Source organism: Artemia sp. Qi Xiang Cuo, chromosome 16 (genome assembly GCF_049724085.1).
Source record: "Artemia sp. Qi Xiang Cuo chromosome 16, ASM4972408v1, whole genome shotgun sequence".
Taxonomy (NCBI): domain Eukaryota; kingdom Metazoa; phylum Arthropoda; class Branchiopoda; order Anostraca; family Artemiidae; genus Artemia; species Artemia sp. Qi Xiang Cuo.
This window is the reverse complement of record NC_142809.1, coordinates 47,908,932-47,922,746: the sequence shown is the minus strand read 5'-3', so window position 1 is coordinate 47,922,746 and position 13,815 is coordinate 47,908,932. Positions and strand designations below refer to the sequence as shown.

Sequence of the window (13,815 nt, the reverse complement as noted above, 5' to 3'; positions counted from 1 at the left end):
AGAGTGATTTGGTTTTGAGCCACAGTGAATCTCTATTATCCGAGACTCTGTGGATAGAGTCGACTCTTTTAGAGTGTGTAATACTTGATTAGGTAATGTTTTTTGTATCATGAGAAAATTTGACTCGGGGTTTATTGGGTCTTGAAAGGAGGATGGCAAAGGTAGCCGTACTCCTGGAGAGATCTCAATGGTTCACTGTATTTCTAATGTGCCTGATGGTAACGTGAATGTGTTACCTGGTTGATCCTGCCAGTAGCATATGCTTGTCTCAAAGATTAAGCCATGCATGTCTAAGTACAAGCCCCCAGTGGGAAAACCGCGAATGGCTCAATAAATCAGTTATGGTTCCTTAGATCGTATCATATCCTACTTGGATAAATGTGGTAATTCTAGAGCTAATACATGCACAATAGCCCCAACTTCACGGAAGGGGTGATTATATTATATCAAGACACATCGGTATTCTTCTTGTATCGGTGTGACTCTGTCGATATAGCTAATCACTCAAGTTCTCGCTAATGATACTGGTATGTAAATTTTCTTCAGGCTCCACGGTATCGTTGCTTCGCATAGCCTCCAATGGGGGCACAGGGGCCAGGGGCCTCGGGGGTAGATTAAAGCGCGTGAGACGGAGACACGTCTCCCACATCCAAGGAAGGCAGCAGGCGCGCAAATTACCCATTCCCAGCACGGGGAGGTAGTGACGAAAAATAACGATGCAGGACTCATCCGAGGCCCTGTGATTGGAAGAAGTACACTTTAAATCCTTTAACGACGATCCATTGGAGGGCAAGTCTGGTGCCAGCAGCCGCGGTAACTCCAGCTCCAATAGCGTATATTAAAGTTGCTGCGGTTAAAAAGCTCGTAGTTGGATATGGGTCTCGGTCGGGTGGTGCCGCCTCACCGTGGTCACTGCCTCGATCGGACAATTCATTGGATCGTTCGGAGTGCTCTTAACCGAGTGTCCTGGATGGCCGTTACGTTTACTTTGAACAAATTAGAGTGCTTAAAGCAGGTAAACCACGCCTGAATATCACAGCATGGAATGATGGAATAGGACCTCGGTCTTATTATTTTGGTTTTCTGGACTTGAGGTAATGGTTAACAGAGACAGACGGGGGCATTCGTACTGCGACGCTAGAGGTGAAATTCTTGGACCGTCGCAAGACGAACAAATGCGAAAGCATTTGCCAAGAATGTTTTCATTAATCAAGAACGAAAGTTAGAGGTTCGAAGGCGATCATATACCGCCCTAGTTCTAACCATAAACAATGCCAACCAGCGATCCGCGGACGTTACTTGAATGACTCCTCGGGCAGCTTCCGGGAAACCAAAGTGTTTGGGTTCCTGGGGAAGTATGGTTGCAAAGCTGAAACTTAAAGGAATTGACAGAAGGGCACCACCAGGAGTGGAGCCTGCGGCTTAATTTGACTCAACACGGGAAACCTAACCAGGCCCGGACACTGGAAGGATTGACAGATTGAGAGATATTTATTGATTCTGTGGGTGGTGGTGCATGGCCGTTATTTGTTGGTTGAGAGAGGTGTAGTTTTATGTAAGATTACGATCTAGTCACTAGCTTGATAAATAGACGAGTGATTCTATTTGTGGATCGCTCGTCTTATAGAGGCAAGTGGCGTCTAGACAGCGGAGAGTGAGAACTAACAGGACTTTGATGCCCGAAGATGTCATGGGCCGCACGCGCGCTACACTGGAAGAATCAGCGCGTCCTCCCTGTCCGAGAGGAATGGGTAACCGCTGAACCTCTTCCATGGTTGAGATTGGGGACTGCAAGGATCCCCATGAACCAGGAATCCCTAGTAGGCGCCAGTCATTAGCTTGCGTCGATTACTTCCCTGCCCTTTGTACACACCTCCCGTCACTACTACCGATTGAATTATTTAGTGAGAACTTCGGACAACTCCCCAGCGCAGCCTCCGGGCCACTCGTGGTGTGGCTGAAAGTTGTTCAAACTTGATCCTTTAGAGAAAGTAAAAGTCGTAACAAGGTTTCCGTAGGTGAACCTGCGGAAGGATCATTAGCGTTTGATAAGCGAGAAGGAGACTCTTAGCCCCTGTGGTCATTAGTTTGTCTAATCGTTGTTATTGATACACGTTCCCTTGTTTGGTGTTTGAGGTGCACAAGTAGGTTTTCCTTGTGCAGCATCAGTCATGGGGGCCATTCGTTGAACAAAAGGAGTGCTCAACGGAGTCTTGAGGAATGGGAGCTTTGGGGCAGTTATTGTGGGGATAATTACCTCAAAGTTTGGTTTGTTACTAATGTAGAAATGGGGAGACTATTGACTGTAAGCACTACCTGAGCTGGCTCTGTAGTTGGGGCTCTCAGAGGAGTAGAGCATGCAAAGCCTGTTAAGGTAGCATGCCTCAAAGGAATCACTATGACGTCATGATGAGATGAACCAACAGTGAGGTGAGTGTTGTTGCCCCAGCAGCATATTTGTGTTGTGGTCCACGAGATGATGACTGGGTATTGTCTCGAGGTCTTAGTGTCTGTATCCATAAGAATGATGGAGGGTTTGCTTTTGGCAGCAACAAGAGATTGTATCTTGCTCTGTAGTGGGGGCTCTCTGAGGAAATGAGCATGCAAAGCTGGTGATAAATCTTGAGTTGTAGTTGTGGGCCAAATTCATGCCATCTGAAATAGTGGACATCGGATTACTATCACTGTGGTAGTTGCTGCCCCAGCAACATTTTGGTGGGGCCCAGGAAGCACTCTCTACCCTTCCTGAGGGCCCAAGTGGTGCGATACGAAGGGATTGGCTTGGTCAAAAGAGAGGCACGTGAGTCCTCAGGTGAGCCAATGTAGATCAGTGAGAGTGCAAGACGTTAGCATCGATTTTGCAAGCAATACTCCAATTTGATCTTGATCTCTACAGGTATAATTTATCATTGTGACGTCGTAGTGGAAAATAATCAGTTGTAGACTAGAGTGGCTCTCTGATTCCAGGATAATGGATTCCACTCCTCGAGACTAAAGGGAGTGAAGGTGAGCTTGCCCCAATATAGCTTGGCGTGAGGTGTGCAAGGGTGCAATTGCATTGGCCTTGTTTGAGGGAGACTTTGAAACATTCATTAGAATGACCCTGGAGGATGGATCACTTGGCTCACATTACGAAGACGAACGCACTTAGACGCGTGATTCCATACGAACTGCAGGACACATGGAACGTCTATATTTTGAACGCAAATTGCATGTCCAGCCTTTGAGCTTGGACTAAGTCTGGCTGAGAGACGGATGTTGCTATTATACGGCATTGTTTACCATCACTGCGAGGCTCCTTACTACTATTTGTTGTTGATTACAACCTATAGAGAATGTAAGCGATATCGTCAAGTTTTGTGTCAACTGTTGATGTTGATTTGGTGGTGAGAGGTATTGGTCTCGATATGCTGGTCTCCTGTTCCTCTTGGTTCTGTTTTAGAGTTACAACGGGTGAATATTTTATATTTTTCTATCAAAAAGTAGACCTTTACGAGTTAGAGGAAAAGTGATGATCTCACTTGGAATGTTAAAAAACATTTTTCCGCTTCAATTATCGAATGGGGGTCTTACCTATAGTCGTGGTATACGTCTGGGCTATTACCAGACGAAGGCCCACAATTGGATTCAATCCTAAGTCTTTTCGACTAAAACACTTTGACTGACAGCCTTCGGCACAGGAATAGACTACTGTAACTTTGGTAGTGGGAAATTGGTCTATTTGATGTTGAACTGTTGACTCCAAGGGGCTTGCTGGCACTACAGGGTTAGTGGTGACCAGGTGACTGTGGATGATTGGTTTGAAAAACAAATGACCCTGTCAGTTTATATAAAAAACCCCGGCCTCAGCTCAGGCGAGACGACCCGCTTGACTTAAGCATATTAGTCAGCGGAGGAAAAGAAACTAACAAGGATTCCCCTAGTAGCGGCGAGCGAAGAGGGATAAGCCCAGCACTAAGGGTCAATTGAATCCTTCGGGAGGCAATTTCGACCGATGCAGTGTTTGGGAGCCTCGTAAGACCGTCGTTTGTCCAGTCTAAAGTCCTCATGAATGTGGCCCGATTGCCCAGAGAGGGTGTCAGGCCCGTAGGACGGATGAACGCTCGGCATTTCGAGGTCTCTCTAGAGAAGTGTTGCTTGAAAATGCAGCACAAATCAGGTGGTAAACTCCATCTAAGGCTAAATACGAATGTGAGACCAATAGAAGACAAGTACCGCGAGGGAAAGTTAAAAAGAACTCTGAAGAGAGAGTTAAACATTGCGTGAAATCCTCCAGGGGTTTGAAACGGAAGGACTTTCGAAGTTCGAGCCATCTTCGGGATCATCGTTGCGGGTAGCGAGTGCTGATGTGATCGCTGAGGGCAGCCTCGGCTGTTCTCTGGTGATGTTGGTCATCTACGTTGCTCACGGCGTGTATTCCCAGATGGATTCGTAATCCGCACGCGGCTGGAACGGTGTCAAAGGACCCAGTGCTCTTGTTGCTTCGGCTTCAAGACGCTGGATTCCCGACAACGATTCGGCCCGGATTCTGTTGCTGTGAGCCTCTTTATGGGTCTCCTGGGTGAGCGGAGAGTAGGCAAGTTCCTTCCGACCCATCTTGAAACACGGACCAAGGAGTCTAACTTGTGTGCGAGTCGTAGGTTGATGAGAAGACCGATGGCGGAATGAAAGTTAAGTCATTGCTTGCGATGCTGACCGGAGATCCTTCTCCTCTGGAGAGGGCGCATTCCAGAGGCGTCGTGATCCCGTTGCGGATGCGACGCACCTAGAGAACACATGATGGGACCCGAAAGATGGTGATCTATGCATGGCCAGGTCGAAGTCAGGGGAAACCCAGATCGGGGACTGAAGTGAATCTGACGTGCAAATCGATCGTCGGAGCTTGGTCTAGGGGCGAAAGACTAATCGAACAATCAAGTAGCTGGTTCCTCCCGAAGTTTCCCAGAGGATAGCTGGCGCTCAAGCAAAGGAGACGGGAGTCTCATCTGGTAAAGCGAATGATTAGAGGCCTTGGGGCCATAACGGTCTCAACCTATTCTCAAACTTTCAATGGGTGAGATGCCTTGCCGACCGTGGTGTTGTTGGCGGCAAGGATTTCGGATCCGAGTGCCCAGTGGGCCACTTTTGGTAAGCAGAACTGGCGCTGTTGGATGAACCAAATGTCCGGTTAAAGCGCCCAAACCAATGCATATTCCCGATCCCACGGAAAGGAGTTGGTTGCTCCAGACAGCAGGACGGTGGCCATGGAGGTCGGAAACCGCTTAGGAGTGTGTAACAACTCACCTGCCGAAGCAACTAGCCCTTAAAAATCAAAACCTGCATTAACTCAAAAACGTTCAAAAACTAAATAAAAAAAAACAAGTTTTTTGAACTGAAAGTAAGGAACGACCTTAAAACTTAAAACGAACAGAAATTATTCCGTATATGAAAGGGTCTATCCCTTCCTCAACCTTCGCTCTTTACGCATATGTTTGACTTTCTCACTACTCTATTTCTTTAAACAATAAAAAACTTTAGCGTAAAGAGCGAGGCGTTGAGGAGGGCACAGACCCTTTCATATTCGGAATAATTCCTGTTCGTTTTAAGTTTAAACTTCGTTCTCACTTTCAGTTAAAAAAAACTTGTTTTCTTTTTATTTAATTACATGTAGAATCAAGTTTTATATCGTTTGCGTCACCCATCAGGAAAATTCCTGCATTTGGTTATTTTGATAGTACAAATTCAGCACTTGCATACAATTTTTCGATAAAATTGATTTTGGCAGCGGATCTCTTATTAGGGGAATAATTAAAACAACACAGGACAATTAAATTGAAAGGACGCGGCAAGACTTTACGTCGATCACACACCCACATAATCAAATCAAAGGGAGCAAGACAAGGAATTGAGATTTCACTTGGATACAAGTCATTACGGACAAAAAACAGAATTCCGCCACCTTTCTTACCCAGAGGGTGGTTTTCTGGTCTGAGTTTAATAAATTGAGAAAAATTGTTAATCCTTAACATGTGCAAATTCTGAGCTTGAAATTGAGTAATAGCGATTACACCTCATCTATATATTTTGGAAAGGGTGTCTAATTCATTAAGTTTTTCAAAGTTAAGACTTTCAGCGTTGCTCAACAAAAATGTGAGGAATTGAAAGTGACTTGTGAAGGTATCGTTAAAGAGGACACTCTTTAATTGAAAGTGACTTGTGAAGGTATCTTTTTGAGGAGGAGACTCTCCCACAACCCTCGAGGCAAGGGTTTTAAGCTATGCCCTGGGGGCATGCACGGTTTTTATAGGCGTTGATGTAGAAACTTCAAAAAAGGGAAGAAAGCATTAAAATATGAACTAAGGAGGTGTCGCTTATGAGCAAGCGTTCGATTCTGTTGATAGAAGAGCCGTAGTAAAGGTATTATTCCCGTACGGTATACCAGACAAATACATTAAAGAGATTTGTGCTATGTGCGAGAATAACAATGCTGTGCTTAAGGTAGGAAATGAGGTTAGCAGCTGATTTTGAATTAAATCAGAAGTTAAGCAGGGTTTTGTTCTATCCCCCTTTATATGGATTATTTTGATGGACTTTGTCTTAAGGAGCACAGTTAAGGCAATGCAAGACCAATGACTCCACTGGGGAGGAAAAAGTCTCCTGGACTTAGATTATGCTGATATTTAAGGATCCTAGATGAAAGTGAGAGCAAAGTGAATGACGTTTTAGAGGTTTTGCGAGGTCAGGATGCTAGAATAGATTTGAAAATGCATGTTTTGAAAAATGTGGTTCAATACCGCTCTCTGGTTCAATACCGCTGGTTCAATACCGCTGTGGTTCAATACCGCTCTCTGTTTCACTATAATGAAACAAAGGTTGAGGTGGCTAGGGCAAGTTGTTCGGATGAAGGATGACCGATTGCCGCAGATTGTTCTTTTCGGCCAACCGTCTAGGGCTAAAGAGAAAGCAGGTCGTCCTCGTCTAGGGTGGGAGGACGTCATAAAGAAAGACTTTAAGGAAGTGGTGACTTCATTGGCGGGTGTAAAAGAGGCTTTGAATATATTGGGATAGAGGAGGAGCGTGCGAAGCTGTGTTGGCCTCAGGCGGCTTGGTGCTGCGGTGAGTTGTTACTAGTAGTATCAGTAGTGATTGAATTCTTCTCGACCAGTTCAATGGTTCTTTAGGACCAAAGGTTCAAGCCGTTTGAAGCAGACCATACTATGAACCTTGGACGCATGCAATATTGTGGAAAGACAAGCACTTGCTCCAAGCAAACGAGCAACATTTATTTCAAAAACCTGTTGCTTAGAAAAATCATAAAGTGTATGATAAATAATTTTCTGATATGAATAATCCTATAGCAGGTACATCTAAGAATTGGAGGGAACCTCCAAGCACGTCTGGTAAATCAACAGTAAATCAAGGAAAGGTCCCAGTAGCGATGGCAGACACCGGGCAGACGACGACACACCTATCATTCGATATTTTGTCTCAAAAGTTGCATGACCGCCGATTTATTTATTTAATGGGTTCTATTGAGAAGGAAATGCCCGTACAGTAGTGAAACAGATGCGTGACTTGAATATTGAAAACAACAATTCAATTGTGATGATTATGAATAGAGTTGGTGGCGAAGTGACCTCGACTTTGCAGATATACAATTGAACGTAAATTTCTACATTAGAAATCAGAACAACTGTTTCAGGTCAAGCCTTAAGTATGGCCAGTTTTTACTTCAAATTCTATAGTTGTATTTTACTTCCAAATAGTTAAATCTTGGCTCTTAGGTCTCTGTTTAAACCATAACAGTTCCTTTGTTTTTAATCTTTAGGTTTTCAAAAAATAAGGGACTATTGACTTATTTCAAGTCAGGGGCTATTGACTACTTGATGAGTTGTTTATTACCTTTTCAGGACTGTCATTCTTTTTCATGTTTCTAAAGAGATGATCGGGTTGTTTTTTTTTCAAATTGATGTACGAGAGAAACGAAAGCTCATTAGAATTATTTTGATTCATTATGTCTATATTTGGATTCATAAGGCTTATTGTTAAAGCGACATACTTATATCGCTGTTTTTACTTCGAATTCTATAGTTGTATTTTACTTCCTAATAGTTAAATGTTGGCTTTTTGGTCTCAGTTTAAACCCTGGACGGGAAATATATTTTACTAGACTCGACTAGTTATTTTAGAATTTTGTTCAATGGTGTCTAGCTTATACTGTGTAGGTTTTTAAAAAATATTATTTTATTGACTTACCTCAAGTTAATGGCTCGCGATTCGTTTATAATGTTGTTTATTACCTTTTTCAGGATTGCCATTTTTTGTCATAATTATGCAGCGATGACAGGCTTGGTTTTTTTCTTTCAAAGTGATTAATTAGAGTGACAAGAAAGTCACTGACAATCAATGGCATTAGTGCAATGGCATTAGTGACAGGGCAGAAACACCTAAAAAAGGGAGTGTGGTCTTAATGAGAACTACAAAACCCAAGTTCATCAAGTTTTAAAATACTAGAGTGGAGGTATCAAGGCCGTTTCCGTAGAAACAAAGAAATTCAGTGTTTTTCTGTTTGAACAAGAACTTAGAAACGTTAAAACTTGAAGTGCCAAGGACACTGAAATAAAAATAAAAATTTGTGGACCCATCTTAGCTATAGTCACACCAAACCGCAAGTTTTCTTAGACTTTCTTTTGATTGTTTCAAAAATATGAAGTTTAAAGGGTAGTACCATATTTAAGTCAGTATTGTCACGTTGAACCCTGAAAATAAATTAGTACAATTAATTATTTAAATTTGGTAACGCTTTTCGTTGGTCAAAATCAAAGGTTAACAGCCTGATGATGCCCAAAGGGAACTCCGGCTTCAAAGGAAAGCTAGACATTCCTAAGCTGTTTGCCACCGTTTGTTTTTACCTTAGTTATGCCGATTTTTCACCTAAGTTTTCTTTCGTTCTTTCTTCTTTTTTTTTTGCACCTGGTACAACAGAAACTGCATATAGATAAAATAATTAAACAGAATCAAAAAAGTTAAGAAGTAAATGTAAATTAAAAAGAATTAATAAAGAATTTCAAAGCAACTTTTCGAAAAGTGGGAATAGTGAAATATTCAGCATTCACGTCTATAAAATATACCAAAATCAATGCCTAAGATAATAATTTCAAAAAGAAAATAATTTTAAAAACAACAAATTTGTCTGATTCACTTGTGAGAATTTACGACTGTAATTGTATCTTTCTACGAATATACCTGACAAAAACTCAATAATCACTGCCATCTAGCTTTAATTACTTAGCAAAAATGCTTAACTAGTGCATTCAACTGACATTGGGAGGAAGGGGGTCCTCTCAAGGTCCTCTTTGGAATGACATTGAAAATATTGAACAAAAACATTATAAGTGCACAAAACCTTGAAATATCTTAAGCACTAAAACCTATAAGTGTACCTATAAGTGCATTTAGCTGCGTTTTGCATAAACCAGATTTCTTTTACGCCTAAAACTTTTCCAGAATACCTCTTTCTTAATTCACCATTACTTCAATATCAAATCTAGTCAAAGTCCGAAAAATATTTTCTTATCTTAGAATATTTTATAAATCCTTTCTACTCGTTACGACTTTTCAAGCAACAAATCTCTCCCAGGCAATTTTAGTCGTTTTTATGGATTCAGCTAAAATTCCAAAAAAGGTCAAAGTTCAACAGATGAGTGCTTTGAACTAGAAAAACTGCTAAAACTGAGAGAAAATGATTCCTGGGAATTAGCTATGAACTAATGTAGCTTTTATTGCATAAAAAGTTTGAATACAAAGGTATGAACAAAATTTCGTAGAGAATAACATTTAAGGAGTAAGAAAAAGAGCTTCTTTTACACATTAAATTATTTTATCATTCCTATAACACAAAAATAGGGTTTTTGTTTCAGATGTAACCGATGAACTGGTTTTTGGTTTTTACTTCGAATTGTATAGTTGTATTTTACATCCAAATAGTTAAATCTTGGCTCTTAGGTTTCTGTTTAAACCATGACATTTCCTATGTTTTAATCTTTAGGTTTTAAAAAAATAAGGGACTATTGACTTATTTCAAGTCAGGGACTATTGACTATTTGATATAGTTGTTTATTACCTTCTTCAGGACTGTCATTTGTTTGCATATTTCTGCAGCGATGATTGGCTTGTTTTTTTTTCAAAGTGATTGCTCAGAATGATGAAATTTTGGCTAAAATATTTGGCAAAGTTATATTTATATTTGGATGTGTAAGACTGATTGTGAAAGGGATATACTTGAATCAATGCGAGATGTGGCACATGGATTACTGTTCACAGGTATAACTTTTAAAATTTTATAATAATTTTTCTTGATCTTTATTTCTTCTCATTTTCAAGCATGCTCCAAGTCACAGTATTTCTTGTGCTATTCTCAAAATGAAACTATTCAGGTCTCAAATAAACCCAAAAACGTGTAAACATGCAAAATGAATAAAACCAGTGCCTTTAGTGTTTTATGACCAAAAGTGCAGAGCATCAGTCACAGTAGTATTAGCTATTAGCTCCTGTAGAACCTACTGCGGAAGTACTCGTGAGGTACATTAATTTTAATTATAGCTACGTGAACAAACAGACAAGATTCCAGGTATATACATGGTATTTTATTCCGAGATTCCTATACTCAGGTCGTTCTAAATGTGAATAAATGTTGTCCCAGCTTAGATGAACTTGGTGAAGGACAAAAAAACTGCAATTGTTATAGATGACAGTAGTTTTGTAGGTATAGCAATCTAGTTGTCACCAATAAAGTCTTTAGTCATTAAATGACCCGTAAGTTAAATGGTATTCACATGCTAAATACCATTACAACTAAAACTGATATATTATTGATTAATGTTACTAGGTAGTAGCGCAAACGTTACTATTGATTATGTTACTATAAAAAAATAGTGGCAGGATTCATTTAAGATATTAGGGCACAGAGGAGTGCTGTTATCGATGTTAAGAGTAAAGAGCATGGTCTTCTACTGCATAGGACTAATTTAGACTTGAAAATTAGGAAGGGAAGTGTCCAGGAAGGTATGACGTTGTTAGATTCCATGATGACAATTTGAGAGTTTCCAGGAACATTTCCACACATTCGTCAGAGCGACGAAAGTTTAGCAGAAACATTTGCCAGCATTATTTTTATATTTGGATATATAAGGCTTATGGTTAAAGGGATATAGCTATTTCACTGCAATTCATGGCATAAGGACTATAGATAACATGTATACCTGATCGCCGTTTCAGGCGATCTTAAGTATGGCCAGTCTACATGCAGTTGCGGGGGCCAAAGGCGAACGCTATTCCACCCCAAATAGCGAAATTATTGTCGTGATGTGTGAAAAGCAGTTAGTGAAAGTTGTAAAGGAGTCAGTTATTACTCTGGACACACTAAGAAAATTAGCCCATACAATCTTCACCGCTCGACGTGAATTGGAGCACTCAAACCAAAATCCCAGCATAACAACGGGAGAAAATATGGAACCAAGACCTGGCACAAATACCATGAAAAAAGAGGTTAGTAAAAGATAAAAGTGGGTTAAAGTTGGAAAAAAAAGGGGGCCTAAAGATACAGGCATTTGTAAAAAAAATACTGGGGAAAACGACGATCTTCGATCCTTTCTTCAGGTGTACTATGTATGGTGCCAGGAGACGAAATGTTTCACGGCCATCTTGAAAAAGATTTGAAATGCGATAATATACTCGTGAGGAATCCTACACTGTAACAATTATTAATTTTGCTTCTGCCAGGGAAATTGACGACCTGAATTATATCTATAGCGATGCATACGTTCCTCCTGAGGTAGAAGACGATTTATTTAATTATATATTTGATGAAATCATATCGTGGTCACTAGGAGTAGTCTGGAGATTACACCTAATTGAAGAAGCACCATTTCAACTTGGTCTACGTTCGTACAATAATAAGAAGTTGATTGTTAGAAGAATGAAAACGCTGAGATTTTCATAATTGGTGTTGGATTTAGTATCAAGTTGTTGAAAAGTCAAAAGTGAAAAGCGACCAGAAATAAGAGACATCATCTTCGGACATCTATAGTTAAATAATTACGTGAAAAAAACAGTCTAATTTTCGAGAAGAATCTAGAAGCGAGAACAAAGAAGCAAAGCTAGAAGAATTGAAACCTGTCAATATCAAACATCAGAAAAGAATCCGGTTTGCGACAGTTCACAACTGAAATTACCATGGATGAACCAGGAACTATCAGTGTGGACAAATTTAAAAAATCAACTAACAATTGCAGGAGTGAAGTTTCCAAGACAAAGATTTATCCCTAGAATTTGGAAAGCGATAAGACAATGTCGTTGAATTCAAGAAAATTTCTGTACACTTTCTATTAGAAGGATTTTATCCCTATTTTGAAATTTTATTTTATCGTCAAAGAAAGGCAGTGTGGTCTCCAAATTTATCTACGTTGTGCAGATGATGGATGACAGATTTTTCTTTTCAGCCAACGACCTGAATTATTTTATGGTGATGGATACGTTCCTCCTGAGGTAGAATACGTTTTTGTAAAATTAAATATTTAATACAGTCATATCTTGGTCTCTAGAAGTAATCTCGAGACCAATTCTAATTGGAGAAAACCCATTTCAATTTTGTCTACGTTAGTAAAATGTTAAAAAGTTGATTGTTAGAAGACTGAAAAAGCTGAGATGTTCAAAATTGATGTGGGATTTACTTTCCAGTTGTTTGCAGTTGAAAAGTGAAAAGGAACCAGAAATTAGATAGATCATCTCCGGACAACCATAGTTCTATAATTACTTGACAAAACCAGAGTCTAATTTTCCATCAGAATCAAGAAGCGAGAAAAAAGAAGCCAAGCTAGAGGAATTGAACCCAGTCAATAGCAAACATCAGAAAAAGAATCCAGTTTGCCACTGTACACAACTGAAAATAGTATGGAAGAAACATGAACATTCGGTGTGGACAAATTTGAAAAAATCTATTAACAATTGCAGGATTTAACCGTTCAAGGTTAAGATATATTCCTAGCATTTGGGAAGCGATAAGACAATCTCGTTCAACTCTAGGAAAATTGACAGCAAACAAAAGCAATTTATTGTATGAGAAAAAGAAATTGAGTCGTATCAAGTCTACAAAAACAAGTAGATCGGACATATCATATATGCGCATTTTGGACCACTATTTAAACCACATCAGTTCAAGAATTCAATCCAAGCGGGCTAAAATTTGTATTCCACCACTGATGTTATGTTTGAACATATTCTGTTTTGTAGAAATTAAGCTATATACTAAATAAAATTATAATTATTGATTTTGGTTCTGCCATAAATTGGACGAACTGAATTATTTCTATAGTGATAGATACGTTCCTCCTGAGGTAAAATACGATTTATTAAATTATATGTTTAATACAGTCACATCGTGGTCTCTAGGAGTAATCTTGGGATCAATCCTAATTGGAGTAGAATCATTTCAATTTGGTCTACTGTGGTGACGCAAAATAGAAAGAGCCACTTATTATGAAGACTTATTAGCCTCAACTTAGGGGTATTTCATAACTGCTATCATGACTGTAGGATTGATTATATGTGTTTTTAAATGTTAGAATTATAGAAAACATCAAATACTCGAAGGGAAGGATGTAAAAACCCCTGTCTGGACGAAACCATAATCTCTCGCACAGAAATTTATTAATCTAAAAGAAAATTAAAAAAAGAAATTTATAAAAATAACGGAGCTAATTCTTTGCTATGTCAGTAATAATACTTTTGAATGTAGTTAAATTGGTATTTTGAGTGTTTTACTTTTGGGAAAAAACA

The 13,815-nt window shown here is 39.7% G+C and overlaps 3 pseudogenes; all 3 read left to right on the top strand.

Moving 5' to 3' along the window:
• Window positions 1-233: 233 nt before the first annotated feature.
• LOC148943006 (small subunit ribosomal RNA) lies at window positions 234-2,041 on the top strand (annotated as a pseudogene).
• Window positions 2,042-3,099: 1,058 nt separating this feature from the next.
• Window positions 3,100-3,254, top strand: LOC148943005 (5.8S ribosomal RNA; annotated as a pseudogene).
• Window positions 3,255-11,268: 8,014 nt separating this feature from the next.
• On the top strand, window positions 11,269-13,182 carry LOC148943004 (uncharacterized; annotated as a pseudogene).
• Window positions 13,183-13,815: the final 633 nt, after the last annotated feature.